A 15198-nucleotide genomic window follows, 5' to 3' on the forward strand; every position below is an offset into this window, starting at 1 on the left:
AGACATCTGCAAGAAGACTATGCGAGCTTCACAGCAAAGTACTCTGCTACATCCTTAGGGTAAGCATCCACTTCCAACACGCTGTTTATTGGATCTCATGCCTTGCATTTGCCTGATGTTGTCAGGATGAGAGTTGCATTAATGCCAACTACTGAAACAGGTCATGGTTCTGAGCTGGATCATACCTCTTATCAGTGGGAAAAGAGACTCCAAACACAAGCATGTTTATGGCAAGCTTGATGTATTTTTTTTCACTGTATGTCTCAACTAAGAGCACTTCCATGCAGGGACAGAAAAAAGGCAAACATGTTCTCTCACAATATATGGTGAGGCAATTAATAGAGCAGCTGAGCTGAGTGCAGCACTACGAACCCTGCATGTGAGGACAGACATAAGACTGGAACCATTCCAAGAATGTCACTGATTGGGAATCGATTCATAATTGTCCCCAGACAGAAGCATCCAAACCTTCTAAGGGTTCAAACAGAACTGATGTCATCTCTCAGGCATTTCAGAGGGACCAAAATGTCACCAAGAGGTGACAGGCCAGGGTCAGGGCAGGGAGTTTCCCCCATATTCACCTACAGGGAGAGGAAGACCCAGACTGGCTGGACACCAAAGAAAAGGAAGATGTCACTGCCTACAATTGCAGTTTTCTGCTTTCCCTTCTCAAAAACATTGAGTTAAAAAAGATCTAGTTTAATCAAAAATACAGTTACACTTTACCAAAATCTCTGTGGTTGACTGAGGGTGCATGTCATGGAAACAGCCTGGACCACTCACAAGAAATGGACCCCACTCAGCAGAGTCCTAGATTCATTTGAGGTGGGGGGATCCAGGTGCTGGGGGGCAACTGCGCAATGCCTATTTGTGGTGATTGGTGGGCCCCCTGGGCTCCCCAAGAAATCTGCTTCTTTGTTATTACAAGACCCAATCTAAAAAGCATTTAGTCAGCTTCACGTCCCTGCTATGAACTCGGTGCTGCTCAGTTGGGCAGGGGTGGAGGTGAAGGGGTTTCCAGGTGCTGCAAAGGGGAAGGCAGGGGCTGAGTGATCCCTGCCTGTAATGCCTGGGGGCCTAGCCCATGAGCAGGGTTAATCCACCCTGCCTCACCTGTATCTGGCAACCCCTCCATTTCTACCGTGGACTCCAAATGAGCCTTGGACTCCACAGCACTGGGTCCACAGCCGGGAAGTAAAAATGACAAAATGTGTTCCAGGGCAGGTCTTGTAAGGACTAAAGAAGAGGAGTTCCTGGGGCATGTGGTCACCAAGACACCACAACACAGCTCCTGGTGGTCTCCATCTGCTCATTTAGGAGCATCTCCCTATCTCACTATAGCCAGGGCTACCCTTTGTCCTACAATAGGCCCTTGCATGTTCTTGTGATTCTGCTGCTACATGATGATGCCTGCCTGAATGACAGGCTTCCAGCATGCTCTGTGTGTCATTCGGTTACCTCCTAATGACAGGAGGTGACCTAATGACACCTTGTCAGTGCTTATGCCAGTCAAGCCAGTGCTTTTTATTAGAGATGAATAGAGAAAGCTGTTTCCACTTTGCAGAGGATTTCACTATTTCATAATCTGGTTTAACTGCAGTTCAGAACAAAAGGCAACATTTCAATATGCTCTGCAAGACAGGATGGAGCCCCAGTTCGGGTTCATTCATGGATTGCCCCAGAGCAGTACACATTGAAAACTCAATGACTTCAGTGATATGGCATGAGGATTTGTGTATTTAGGGTGTCTTCAGGATGTCTAGTTCACTTCTGAAGGGCGGCAGAAATTATAACTTACTAACTTTGTTTTCAAAATTTGTCTCCTGTTCCTTTTATTCTCCACCTGCCCCTCAATTCTGTTCAGATCAAGTCAGAAAGTACAGAGACTGATTGTGAAGTCACCTCCCAACAAATCTAGAGAACATGAGGACAGTTCTGTAACAGCCAAAGTCAAGTTTCACTCTGGAAAAATAGGAAAAAGTCTTTTTATTTAGGCATCCTTTTTTTGTGGAAACTAGTCAGCTTCCCTTTTGCTTCCATGAGAGAGCTGGATTCTACTTTCACATGGATAAACTGACTGAGTTCAATGAAATTACCTTAATGTAAGACCAATGTAAGAAAGATCAGAAATTAGACTCATTGCTTAATAGGGGAAAAGTAATGGGGTGACAGGATGGTGTTTCATCTGATTTGCTGATATAGTCAGTAGAACACTTTTTCTGCAGTCACTGCAGGCTAGAAACCTGCCTTACTGACATCCTTTTGTTTCCTGACCTCCTGGACTTCATTGCCTTCATCCAAAGATGTAAGAGAAAAGTGATAAATGTTTTGCTGTGTGAAATGATAGAAGCTTGAGAAAAAACAACCTAATCACAACAGCTTGGGCATGAGTCGTAGCTGCGTTGTTCCAGCTTTATGCCAGTGTACGTGCATTCATGATTCAGACCTGAGACTGTAGGTTCCCTGTATATAATCTTTTTTTTTAGTTAATACAAAATTCAATACATCGTTATGACAAAGACAAATGATTAGTTCTACTAATTGCCAGTGATATTTACAATGCATTATTGATCTAAAGCAATGTAATCTGTGTAAGCAAACTGGCCTATTTTGCATGATTTTATTTTCTGTCACTATATCCTCTCATCAAATCCAGATCGCCTTCCTCTTACATTTTAAATTCTTGACATTTCATAACCTTCTCACACATTTCTTTTCCTGCTTATGTGAAATTATGACCAATAGGCGTGTCCACATTCAAATACTGACAGTGTGATTCTCATGAATTACATGTAGCATACGTTTCATCATTGTCGTCCTTTTTAGAAAGTGCTTTTATAATTTACAGGCACTCATAGTCTAGGAGGGAGTTTGGGCTTTATTTTTGAAGGTTTCCTTTTTTATTAATTTCCACATGTAGAGAATGCCAAGGAGAAACTGCTTAGACAGAAGGAATGAAACTCATTTGGGAGGCATTTGGCACGATCTAAAAGAACCCATAACAAAACAATCCAGGAAAAAAAGGAAGATTATTAAGAAAGTCTGGGCCTAGCTGCTGTCAATGGAAATGGCCTCTGTGCTTCAGTGCAGTCCACTCAGGCTGCAAGAACAGTAGCCAAAGATTAACAGGGAGTCTAATAAATCTGGTGCTTACATCGCTGAAGAGATCCATTCATCACAGACAAGGCAAAGGAAAAAATTATACACAAGTCCCATAGCTCAGATAAAGGAGGGTAAACGGTCTCCTGTTGCCTGACAATGCTGTGGATGGTTTTCTCTTGTCTCAAGAATATAAACCCTTTACTGTAGGAACCAACTTTTCAATCTGTATTTGCATAGCATCTACCAGCATGGGGTCCTGCTCTGTGAATGAGGCTCCTATAAAATAAAGAGGGAAGTATAAAATAACATATGTCTAACCCATACCTGATTTGCCTACCCTGCCCCTCCACAAGTGACTTGTGCTTTCTTTTCTGCACACAGACCATCTGAACAGGTCCCTTCACCATTAGCTTTGTCCTACACTTATTGCAGAATAGAAAGAAACAACCAGTAGCTTCTTTCCTTGCCATTTACAGCAGAGACACAAAAAGAGCTTCTTGGTATTTCCCTTGAAGTAAAATAAAACCAGAGAGAAGCTAAGGATACCAGAATTAAGATGTCCTTTACTCACTCCTGAAAAACTAAGATCCCCTATTATTATAGATTTTTTATATAAATCTGGTCCACATCAGTCAGGACCAAAAACCATTACCAGCTGGGTGTTCAGTGGTGTATATGAAATGAGCTTGGTGTTCTCAGCCTTTTTCCTCCTTAACAACCCACAGACACATTGCCAGCACATAATATCAATAGCACTTCACATATGGCTTCATTATTGTTCCATTGCAGTAGCATCTAGAGGCCTCTCCTGGTAAAGTACTATTGGAATCTGTGGTCATGGTTGAAGATGCATTTAAAAGTACCGATAATGCAGTTAGCATCATTTATCATGTGTGAGGACCTGCAGGTTAAATAGTCTTGTTCTTCAGAATGTTAACTCATGAGGTGCTTGCTAAACAAGACTTATCAAAACAACACAAAACTTTAAATACAAGCAAGAAGGTGTCTCATAGGATAGCACATTAATTACAGTGGTACCATTGAGCCGATAGTAAGCCAGTTTCCACAGACAGCTACCGGGCACAGACTTTCTTAACAATCTCTGTTTTCTTCCTGGATTGTTTTGCTGTAATTCTTGTGGATCATGCCAAATGCCTCCCAAAAGAGTTTCATTCCTTATGTCTAAGCAATTTTTCCTGTCATTCTCTACATGTGAAAATTAGCTAAAAAAAGAAACAACAGGATTGGACAAGTTCTTAAAGCAAAGGTACATCAGTAGCATCCTCTCCCATTCAGCGTTCACTCTCTACCACTGTATGACACAGGATCCTGGGCAAGATGGACTATGCTCTGACCCAGTAAATGGCAGTTTGATGTTATTTGGTGAATTCTGTTGGTATTGCAAGAGATTTTTTTTAGAAAAATATGCCACGTTGGTTTTTTTAATGGTGACAATGTATCCTCATAGAAGTACAGCCTAAAGCACATGGCAATGATGGTGGTAATATTTAGTAAAAAGGCACGGTAGAGTTGCATCCAATAGACTAACTAAATCAGAGATGCATAGCATAAGCTTTTGTAAAAAAACAGATGCTGAAGTAACACTGCTTACGAAAGCTTATGCTATGTATTCCTGAACTAGTTAGTCTATAAGATGCAAATCTATCCTACCTTCTTGCCTGACTTCCAAATGACATGGCTAACTAACTCTCTCCAGTAACATTTAGTGCCATTCATCCAAGGAGCAAATATTGCTTTCACAGTTTCATAGTTGTTAGGGGCTGGAATATTCATCCCCTATTTACAGAACTAGCAAGTGAGGCAAATAAAGACTAAGTGACTTAGACACCAAATCAGTGGAAGAGCAAAGAACAGCTGGCCACTAGATTTTGGGTTCTTTCCTGATTAATATTAGATAATTCCCAGGTGCCTTGGAAAGGTTGTAGTTAGAATCATGTCATGCTTTGCTGCAACACGGCTTGTACAGCATTCCAGACAGCCATTTCTTGTTTGATGCATCTGCAATGAAATATTGCCTGAAATAATATTTTTCTCCTCATCTTTTCATTGTTTTTTTTCTTTCTCTTTTTTCCTCCCCCCACCCCACTTTTGTGCTTTCTGCTAGTGTCCAGGTTTCTTATAGTTTTTTCTTTCTTGGTAGCCTTCTCACCTGCATGTCTTTTCTATGAGCTAACCTGTGAGTTGTATGGCCTAATATGGTTGTGGTTAGGGTAGGGAGGGTATAAAAATCACCCACACACACTCCCCCTGTCTAGTGCACTAGGTCTATCTCAATCTTAGCTCTGGTTGCTGAGGGCTTACAGGTCACATGCAGACGAGAAGGGTCATGAGGTTTGTGGCACCCCATACCTCCTCACGGTGCCACAAATCTCACTCAAATGTTAAAACATGTGCCAAGCTGCAAATTTGCAGCACAGTGGCACTGGTAGCAAAAGAAACCCCCAGAAACGGAAGCTGTGCAAAGCATGCAAAACAAGTTTGCGCTGACACAAACGGAGGCCGGGCCATCCAGAGCAATGCTGTCCGCCAGGAGGCTTCTGAACTGCCTCTGCTGCTCCAGCCACCAATCCACCAGATAAGAGTACAGGAGAGCCGGGAGCTGGTCAAGGGCAGTTCGCCAGTTGCGGGACAATTTGTCCTGCAGCAAAGCACATATGCAAAAGTGTGCACTGAGGCAATTTGTGCTACTTTGAGTGCATGCCCCTGCTCATCTGGACTCGATCATAGAGTCTTTGTGACAACTGTTGCTCACAGTGACTGATAATGTGTGGATAGTAAGCAGAGCCATGGCTTTATGCTCTCTAGGTATTGACCCTCAAATCAATCTAACTGAACAGAGATGGGTCCAGGCTTGCCCTGAAAAGCAATATTTCAAAGCCCTGTCTCCATTCCAGCATAATCATGGCTCCTCCAAGTGCAGTTACACACTGCCTTTTATATAGGGCTCTGTATAAAATTCACATTTGAGCCCTATGTTTACAAAGGACAATTTAAACACAAGGTGTCAGATCCTGTACATTTAATAATAATTAATACTAATAGCATGCATCTATCTGACCTAGTAACTACTTATGCAATGTTTGCTTTTAAAGGTAACCTCTGATTCACAGCAGAGCATGCTATCTCCTTTAAAGGTATGTCAAGGAAGCAAATTATAGTCCTTACTAAGAGGCTCTATCCTTTCCTTTATTATTCACAATGTGCAGAGAATAAGGCATTCTTTTAAAACCTACGTCATTCATACTTTTCTTGCATTCTGTTTCAATCAAAGAGGGTGTAGTACTGGCCCTTAAACCCTGAAGGAAATGTAACTAGGAAATATTTAACATTTTTTAATCATATTAGAGTTCCCCTTTATTGTTCAGCTGCTGTGAGCAAATCCGGTGGGACTTGTTCATTTAACTCTCCAAAACGTTTGCTACACAATAGAGGTGAATCACAGTTTCCAGTCTACAAAAGCTCGTACCTGAGCAACCTACTGCACTGATTTTATGCATCGTTCACAAAATAGTCTCCTTTTCTCCTTCTCCCCTCAGAGTATTCAAATAAGGCTTCTACAGATGAAAAGCTTTTCTGATTCCTGTAATTTGTATGAGATGGGATTCAGCGGGATTGTTTTTTCTTGCCTATAATTATTTCCTCATCAGTTCAGTTCAGTGTACTTCACAAAAACAGCAATGGTATCCTTCAGCATTTTAATTTTTTTCTTCCTTTGGGAAAAGTGGCTCTGACTCCTTTCATCTGTTTTTACCCATGGCCGAAAAAGATGGTGCCTTCTTTGAAGGCAGCAGAATTACCACATATTAACATAGGGGGCTTTTCAAATAGCATTCACACATGAACAAGCAACTGCAAGTACCCTTGCCATCAAAAAAATGCAGTTTGTGAAAGATCACACTGTCATAAGCCACTGGAAAGTAGAGATAAGACCTGATGCTGAGCATGTTAAAGACAGAGAACTAAGATCCAAATATTTAATGGAAAAATACACTTTTGAAATGTAGGTTTTCAGTGAGCTAATGAAAAAGTCATATTTTGTACTAATTTGCCATTTATATATAAAAGATTAAGCATGATTAATAGATGTTATAAACACATTAAGCAGCACATGCACAAATGTTTATAAACACATCAGCAGAAGGTAATGAGCCATGGTTATGAGTAACCTATTGACCTGTTGGGCTCAATAACAATTGATTTACTATTTATGAAACATATATGAACCATGACCTATACCTTTATATAATATTTATCAAAGGAAGCTTAATAGAAGGCATGACAAAAGTAACCCTCTAAAATACACTATACGAATGGTCCATGAGAACACAGCTTCCTGGGATATTTTTACATATTTAACTTTTTTTAATGCAGAGCAGTGTACTCAGTTGCATAAGGCTAATCTGGAGAAAATACAGCACTAGCTGCGCTAGCTATTTGTTTGTGTGGAAGTGCATGGGTGTTTTGGGTTCACAAACATGCAAAATTAAGTTCAAATATTGGATCTGTGTTTGTTTTCTGTTAATAAGCACTCACTAAGGAACCAAAACCAAAACAGAAAGATCTCTTTTTTCAGTAGTTTCACCATGCAAACCTGAAATAATATGAGATATGGTTTTCCTACAATTCCCTAATCTCATACAGGGAGCATTAAGCCATTAAAAGTGAACAGCACAAACAAAAATGTGCATTTAGATGCACATAATTCAGCAAACCCTCCTTTACTGAAGAACTTAATGTTGGAATATTAAAATAGGGCTGCATTTACATAGCATCTTTAATTAGGGGATATTTAAGAACATGGCAGGAAGAATTACCCCTTCCTTGTGAGCCATGAAGTTAAATTGGGTTATCCATATTTTGAAGACAGGCAAAGAAAGCTTGCAACTTGCTCAAGGACACATTCAGCATGGCAGAACCAGGGACAAAATGTAGAACCAAAAAAACCGCACCTGGGCTCTATAAATTTGGCACTGCAATGCTCAGTTTTAAGTGCCTGGCTCCAGGCATGGAATCCAAAACCCTGAGATCAAGAGTTTCATTTGGAGAAAAGACTGAGACAGGATTTAATAGCAGCCTTCAAATACCTGAAGAAGGGTTCAAAAGAGAATGGAGCTGGACTGTTCTCAGTGGGAGCAGCTGACAGAACAAGGAGCAACAGTCTCAAGTTGCAGCAAGAGTAGTTTAGGTATAGGTTAGGACCTTGTTACATGGTCAGTTTAGGCAGCTTCTGGAACTCTTAACCCCTGGACTAGCTGCACATTAAAACTTCTTAAGTAATTTAAAGCTCTCATTATTTGCCGTTGAGTTAGGCCAATCCAGGGCAGGATTATCGCCAATCTGCCTAATTTTGGTCTTGTTCCATTACCATGTAGCAACTTCGCACAGCTGCTCCACTCAGATTGAAGTCCTTCAGTATCTCAGAATACTCTGAGCAGAAAAGGGCCCAATCCTTTTTCCTCCAGACTTCAGGTAGAGCCAGCCACCACATGCCCCACCAACTGGGCTGCCAGCCAGCAGAGTGCTTCCTGAGCTCTGAGTGACCCGATCATATTTTCCTCAGAGTGCCCAGCAGCCACCACTGCTCCCACCACTGCCCAGACTGGCTCTGCTTCTACTGGGGATAGGTGCTGCCTGAGCTCTGGAGACAAAAAGATTGGAGCTCTTGGAGCTCAGAATGAATGAGCTCCATAGCTGCAGCCCTGGAGCAATCTGGTCTCGCTGAAATGTGGACCCACTCTCTGGCCGGCAGGAGCAGCAAGTGGGTCCTGCTCCTAGTCCTGCCCCTGCTCACCAAGACTCTAGGGAAGTGCTTTTTAACCTTTTTTTTCATTTGTGCACCCCAAAACATTTTTTGAATGGAGGTGTGGACCCCTTTGAAAATCTCAAATGGAGGTGCAGACCCCTTTGAATTGTAAGTGTGGGTATTCACATACTTTTGACTGATCATAGTCATCTTTTGTGGACCCCTTAGACATAGTCTGCAGACCCCCAGGGGTCTGTGGACCATGGGTTGAAAACCACTGCTCTAGTGGCATGTCAAAGCTTTGCAGATGAAGGACAGTCAGAGCAGGTTTTTGCCTTACCATGTGACTGCTCCACTAAGCTGCTTAACGTTTTGGGTTTTTTTGCAGCATTAAGGTCTAACAGGGAGCTTAGATATCAGGGGGGGAAAACTTTCTTACTAGGAGGGTAGTAAAGCACTGGAACAGGTTACCCAGAGAGGTGGTAGAATCTCCATGCTTGGAGGTTTGTTAAGACCCAGGCAGATAAAGCCTTGGCTGGGATGACCTGTTCGGGAATGGTCCTGTTTTGAGCAGAGGGTTGGGGTAGGTGATCTCCTAAGGTTCTTTCCAACCCTATTTTTCTATGAGTCTATGATATACAATACACAAGAAAAGTTAGACACCTCAATCCACCAATGTCTGGGCTACTGTAGTTCAGAAATACAAGTATATGGAGCCAGGAGCACCCAAAGGATCGACAGAGTTGGCATCACATCCAGCTACCTTTGAGTCTTCCACCCAAATTATCCAGCATCTATGTATAACTTGGAGCAGTCTTTGCCATGAGTCTAGAGCAAGACTTGAACTCATACCTCTAGAGTTACAGCAAAACACCTTCACCACTCTGCTTCCAGCCCCCAGTGTCTCAGAAAGAAAAATGACACAATAAGCTGCCTAAAGTCTGGGCATGAACTGAAGACTGACCTACAGGCAACAGGGAACTTATTATTGCCTAGTGAGTTTTAGATGCCTCCAGTGTTAGATGGTGTCAGAAGGAGGGGGCAGGGGTTGGAGTACACTTTTGGTAAGACACCCCTAATCCCCCTAAGTCCTGTTTTAAGTAGAAATTTTTATTTTCGATGTGGACCATAGACTTGATTTCCACCTTTATTCAGGACAATACTTAAGATTTAAGCAAGTGTATAATTACCACTGAAGCCTATAAAAGTTACTGCCAAGCATAGGCTTAGGGAGACCTGAATGCAGGAGTGTCCAAAATCAGGTTTTGCGTCTCCAGGTTTTTCTTGCAAATGTCAAAAGCAAGAAGCTCATCTCTATAGTGCAATTTTTACTGTATGCTATTTTCCAAGTTCCCCAGACAACATAAAGCATGTCAGGCAAGGACACACAAAGGACAGGAATTTTACAGCTGTGTGCAGATTGACTAACACAATTTACATTTCACCCCCAAACCAGAGGCACAAAGGATGGAAAGAGAAATAACTTTTGCAATGTTGCCAAATGTAACAAACTTGGAAACGTTGCAAAAGGGTATTGTTTCAGTGCAGAACACACCTAAGGCCCCTGTTGTGTTTCTGGGAGGACAGAGGGAGGGGAAGGATAGGCAGGGGTGCACCCACCTCTGGACAGGTGAGTGCCTACAGGCTGTTCCACTCCATTCTTGTGTGTGTGTGTGTGTGTGTGTGTGTGTGTGTGTGTGTGTGTGTGTGCTGGGGAGGTGGAGAGTGGGGAGTATCTGAGCAGTGTCGGATGCTAGATAACTGAGAGACCTCCACTTGTGTTCCCTAATGTGTAAACACATACAGAGCAGTGAAGTACTTTGAAACAATACGTAATTCCAACAGGTATTATTTTGGAGCACTTCACCTGCTGTTAGAATCTTTTAAAGGGAATGTACATTTTTTATTTCAACTTCTGTCCACACCCAAATAAAACAGATATGGATAAAATAATCTAAAGATGTTCTCCCATGTTTTTAAAAAAGCAAATGAACACTGTGTCTAACTAGGTAAGATGTTATCACCAACCTGTTTATCCTCAGAAAGAATAAAAAAAGACATTACTAAAAATAGGGAGGACATTTTTAGTGTTCATTATAAGCATATAAGAAATATAATTCAGGAATACAACTTTATTAATGAACTATAAATAGAGTCTTACCTGAGGTTATGTTAAAATACACTGTGCTCATCGTGTATAGGACACTGGTCAACTGGGACCTAGAACTCTACAAGCAGGCTCATAAAAGAGCTCATAATGCATATTTATGATTCAGTTTTGATTACAGTAGCATTTATGAAGGAAGCATTGGGACACCCATAAACTGTCACCACATCTTATGACCCATGCACCACGTGCTCCATGCTGAAAGGCCTGATCCTGCATTGTGGGAAGTGCTAGTGCTTAGATTTATTGAGGTACTACGGGTGTGGCAAGGTCAAGCCCTGTAAGCTTGTAACCTTCCCAAAATCCTAAGAATGATCCTGCAAAGAGGAAGAGAGAAAAATTGTTTTTAAAGATATATTTTTAATACTGAGTTAATGAAAAAATATACTTCGGGGGGAAAAACAGAGAAAGGGGTAAAGTGTATGTTGTGCTTTGCAGAAAAATTGAAGATTTGATCCAATGTTTTATTTCACTCAGTAATAAAAGCAATATAATTAATAAATGTTAAAGGCATATGAAGAATGCAAAAAAATATATATGTATGTAGATAATGTATAAGAAGTGAACATTGATCTGCCCCTTTAACTCTTGAGAGCCTTGAAACAATCAGCTAGTTCCAAAGTACTACTTGTAGCCCCTGTAACGTCCAACCATCTCTGGCTACCCATGCCCCCAAATGGCTGTGGAGGTCAAGTCATACTAGCCAAGGTTTTCAAAAGTAAGGCATTACTCTACTTTTTAGAAGGAAGGTTTTTGACATTTTCAAGAATTCAAGATTTCAAAAATCAAGATCCCATTAAGAGCTCTCAGGCTGGATACACAAAATACCTTCAAGTCTTGCATTAAGCCAGAAAAGTTATTCAACACTTCTGTAAAAGCTGCACATGCCATTGGTACTTCCATTTTAGTATTTTCAATTACATTATGTTATGATACTTGTGTTCCACTTCCATTTGTAGGTACATGATTACAACTACCATTGATTCCTGGGCCTCATCCTTGCCTTACATGTACAAATCCCAATTGGAATATCTGAGCAGAATTAGATACTTAGGTGTTACTTTTAATGTACAAAGGACAGTAATGTGCTCCAGTCCCACTAAACTCACTGAGTTCTGTATCAATTCCCACTTGGGTCTTTAAAAATCTTTCCCTGACAACTGATATAATACCTTTGAAGTTGTTTAGAACACTATATATCCATTAAGGCAAAAATTCTTATTTTTGTTTGGAATTCTGTGTGCTCGGCATGTCTGGAAAATCAGGCTAGTTTTATGTAGATGGTGATTGATGTTGCTTGTCAACAACAATCAAACCTCACAACACTCCTGGGGGGAAAGAAATAATATTATCTCCATATGGGGGTAACCTGAGCATCATCCTGAACTGCTCACTCAATTCTCACATCCCAGCTGTCATTCAGTCTTTCAGGTTTTTTCTGAGTACCATCTCTAAGAGCCCCTCTACAGGTGCAGGAAAAGATGCAATGGGACCTAATGTGCAATCCACACAATCATGCCTCCTGCCATGCCATGCATGTGTAGCAGGAGGAGTGATTATGGGATCCAGCATCAGGTCTTATCATGCCTTATAGCTGGTACAGGAGGAGCTGCAGACTCTTGGTCAGGGCAGCGCCCCTTGGCTGCAAGATCAAGATTCCTGCAGCTGATGGGACTCTCAGCTAGGGCTGTGCAAAGCTTCAGTTGCTGATTTGAGTCAAAGAAGATTCAGCCTGATTTGGCTGCTGAATCTCTGAATCTGAATCAAATCAGGAGACAAGCTAAAAGGTCCAAATCAATTTGAAGCCTCCAATTTGATTTGGAAAAGATTTGGAGAAGATTTGGAGATCTCGCCACCACGGGGAGCTTGACCTGGACTCTGTGCTGGTAACTATGAGGGATGGAGCTGAAGGAGGGGACCATGGGGGGGACCCCCACAAGGTCCCATCTCTTGCCTGCTCCCTCAGACACTTTGAGCACCCTCCAACCCCTGCCTCCTTTCCCAGCTCCATCAATGACTGCCCTGCCTGGCCCCAGTGTCTTGGCACTTAAACAAAAAAAAGTCCTGCACCCACCAGCTGCTGCAGCAGCCATCAGGGCCTCTGGAGGCTTGTGGCAGAGTCCCCCATGCAGCGCAGGGGGGTGGGCAGCAGCAGGGATTGGCCCCCACCTGACACGGGTTGGTGAGTGCAGGGCTTTTGGTTTTTTTTTTAAGTGCCAGGATGCTGGGGTTGGGTGGGGCAACATTGAAGGAACGGGGAGAGCAGGCAAGGGATGGGGCCTGTTCAATTTGGAGATTCGGCCGATTCTGTTGCCTTGTGGGGTCAGGCCAACTCTCAGGATCTCAATATTGTGCTGTTAGACAGGAGAGAGTGACACGCTCCTGCGATACTTGGGGGAAGGTTAAGGTGAGAGAGAGAGAGTTAAAGTGAAGGATGTGAAAGTTGCCAGAACTGAGATTAGAACTGGTGGACTAGAGAGAGGCTGGCTGAGGAACTGAGGTTTGGGGTTACTTAAGATCAAGTGACCCCAGGGTTACTCAAGGTCACTGGTGCATGGGAGGGGGAAAAAAAAGAAGAATCCTGGTGGCAAGGAGGAGGCAGCCAGGAAAGAGAGATAGACAGAAACCTGGGAGCTTGGGGCTGGAAACTGAGGTAGAAAGCTGAGATATCAGGGAGTGGGGCAGATTTCATAGATTTCATAGACATTAGGGCTGGAAGGGACCTCGGGAGATCATCGAGTCTACCCCCCCGCCCAAAGGGCAGGAAGTCAGCTGGGGTCATAGGATCCCAGCAAGATAAGCATCCAATTTACTCTTGAAGGTGTTCAATGTAGGTGCTTGAACCACCTCCGATGGCAGGCTGTTCCAGACCTTGGGGGCTCAGACAGTAAAGAAATTCTTCCTTATGTCCAGCCTGAAATGGTCTTACAGTAATTTATGACTGTTCGACCTCGTCATCCCTTGGGGCTCTCTGGTGAACAAACGTTCCCCCAGATAAGTGGTGGCAAGGAGGAGACAGTCAGGAAAGAAACTGAGGCAGAAACCTGGTTGCTCAGGGGAACAGTAAAAGGCAGTGGGGATAAGACAGTGGTGAAGAAACGGGGTTTAGAAGCAGAGAGGAGCTCAGGACAGGTGTTGGAGGTGGCAGTGAGCCAGAAGCAGGAGAGGGAGAAATGAGACAGAAGTTAGAGGGGTGAGGAGCAGAGATTGGAACAGGGCTGAACCATAGTAAAGCAAAACCCAACTCAAGGGTCCAAATAACAGGTTTATTAAACAGAAAGACATGCCACACAGCCCCATGAAGTTATTGGTTCACACACACACACACACACTCACACACACACACGCACTCACAATGGCAGCAGGAGAAAAAGACTCAGTGGAAAGGTTGGAGTCCAGGTGGGTAAGAGAAGCAGAGTCCAAGTCCTTGGTTGAAGATAGCTACCTATCCAGGCTGGAAAGAGGCCTTTGTCCAGTAGGTGGACCCAGGAGGTGCACAGTCTAACCCAGGAGGTGCACAGTCCCACCAGGGGAGACGCCTTGTTGGACCTAGTGCTGGCCACGGGTGATGACCTGGTGAGGGGGCTGCGGGTGATGGGCCACCTGGGAGACAGTGATCATCGCTTGCTGGAATTCACCATCCAGCGTAAGGTGGCAAAGGGCTGCAGCAAGGCAACAGCCCTAGACTTTAGGAGGGCTGACTTCAACAAGCTAAGGAGGATAGTTGGGGAAGCGCTGAGGACCCAGAGGGGAAGGGAATCAGATGTCGAAGGTGAGTGGTTGCTCCTTAAGGAGACGATCCTCCATGCCCAAAGGGAGGTAATCCCAACAAGGGTCAAAGGGAGCAGGAGGGCACATAAACCCCCATGGCTCACTAAGAGCATCCGGGAATGTCTCCTTGCTAAAAGGGAGGCATATACCCAATGGAGAGATGGGGTCATCGCCAAGAAGGACTATGTTATAGTCACCCGAGGATGTAGGGGGGCAGTCAGGAGGGCCAAGGCAGAGTTGGAGATAGGACTAGCTTCCCGGATTAAGGACAATAAGAAGTCCTTCTTCAAATACATAGGGGGTAAAAAGAGGGTCCCGGGTAATGTGGGGCCCCTGCAGGACACGATGGGCAACTTAGTCATCACGCCAGATGACAAAGCTAACATATTTAACG

The sequence above is a fragment of the Crocodylus siamensis genome, chromosome 1, assembly GCF_052110815.1.
Source record: "Crocodylus siamensis isolate JL-2025a chromosome 1, ASM5211081v1, whole genome shotgun sequence".
Lineage (NCBI taxonomy): Eukaryota > Metazoa > Chordata > Crocodylia > Crocodylidae > Crocodylus > Crocodylus siamensis.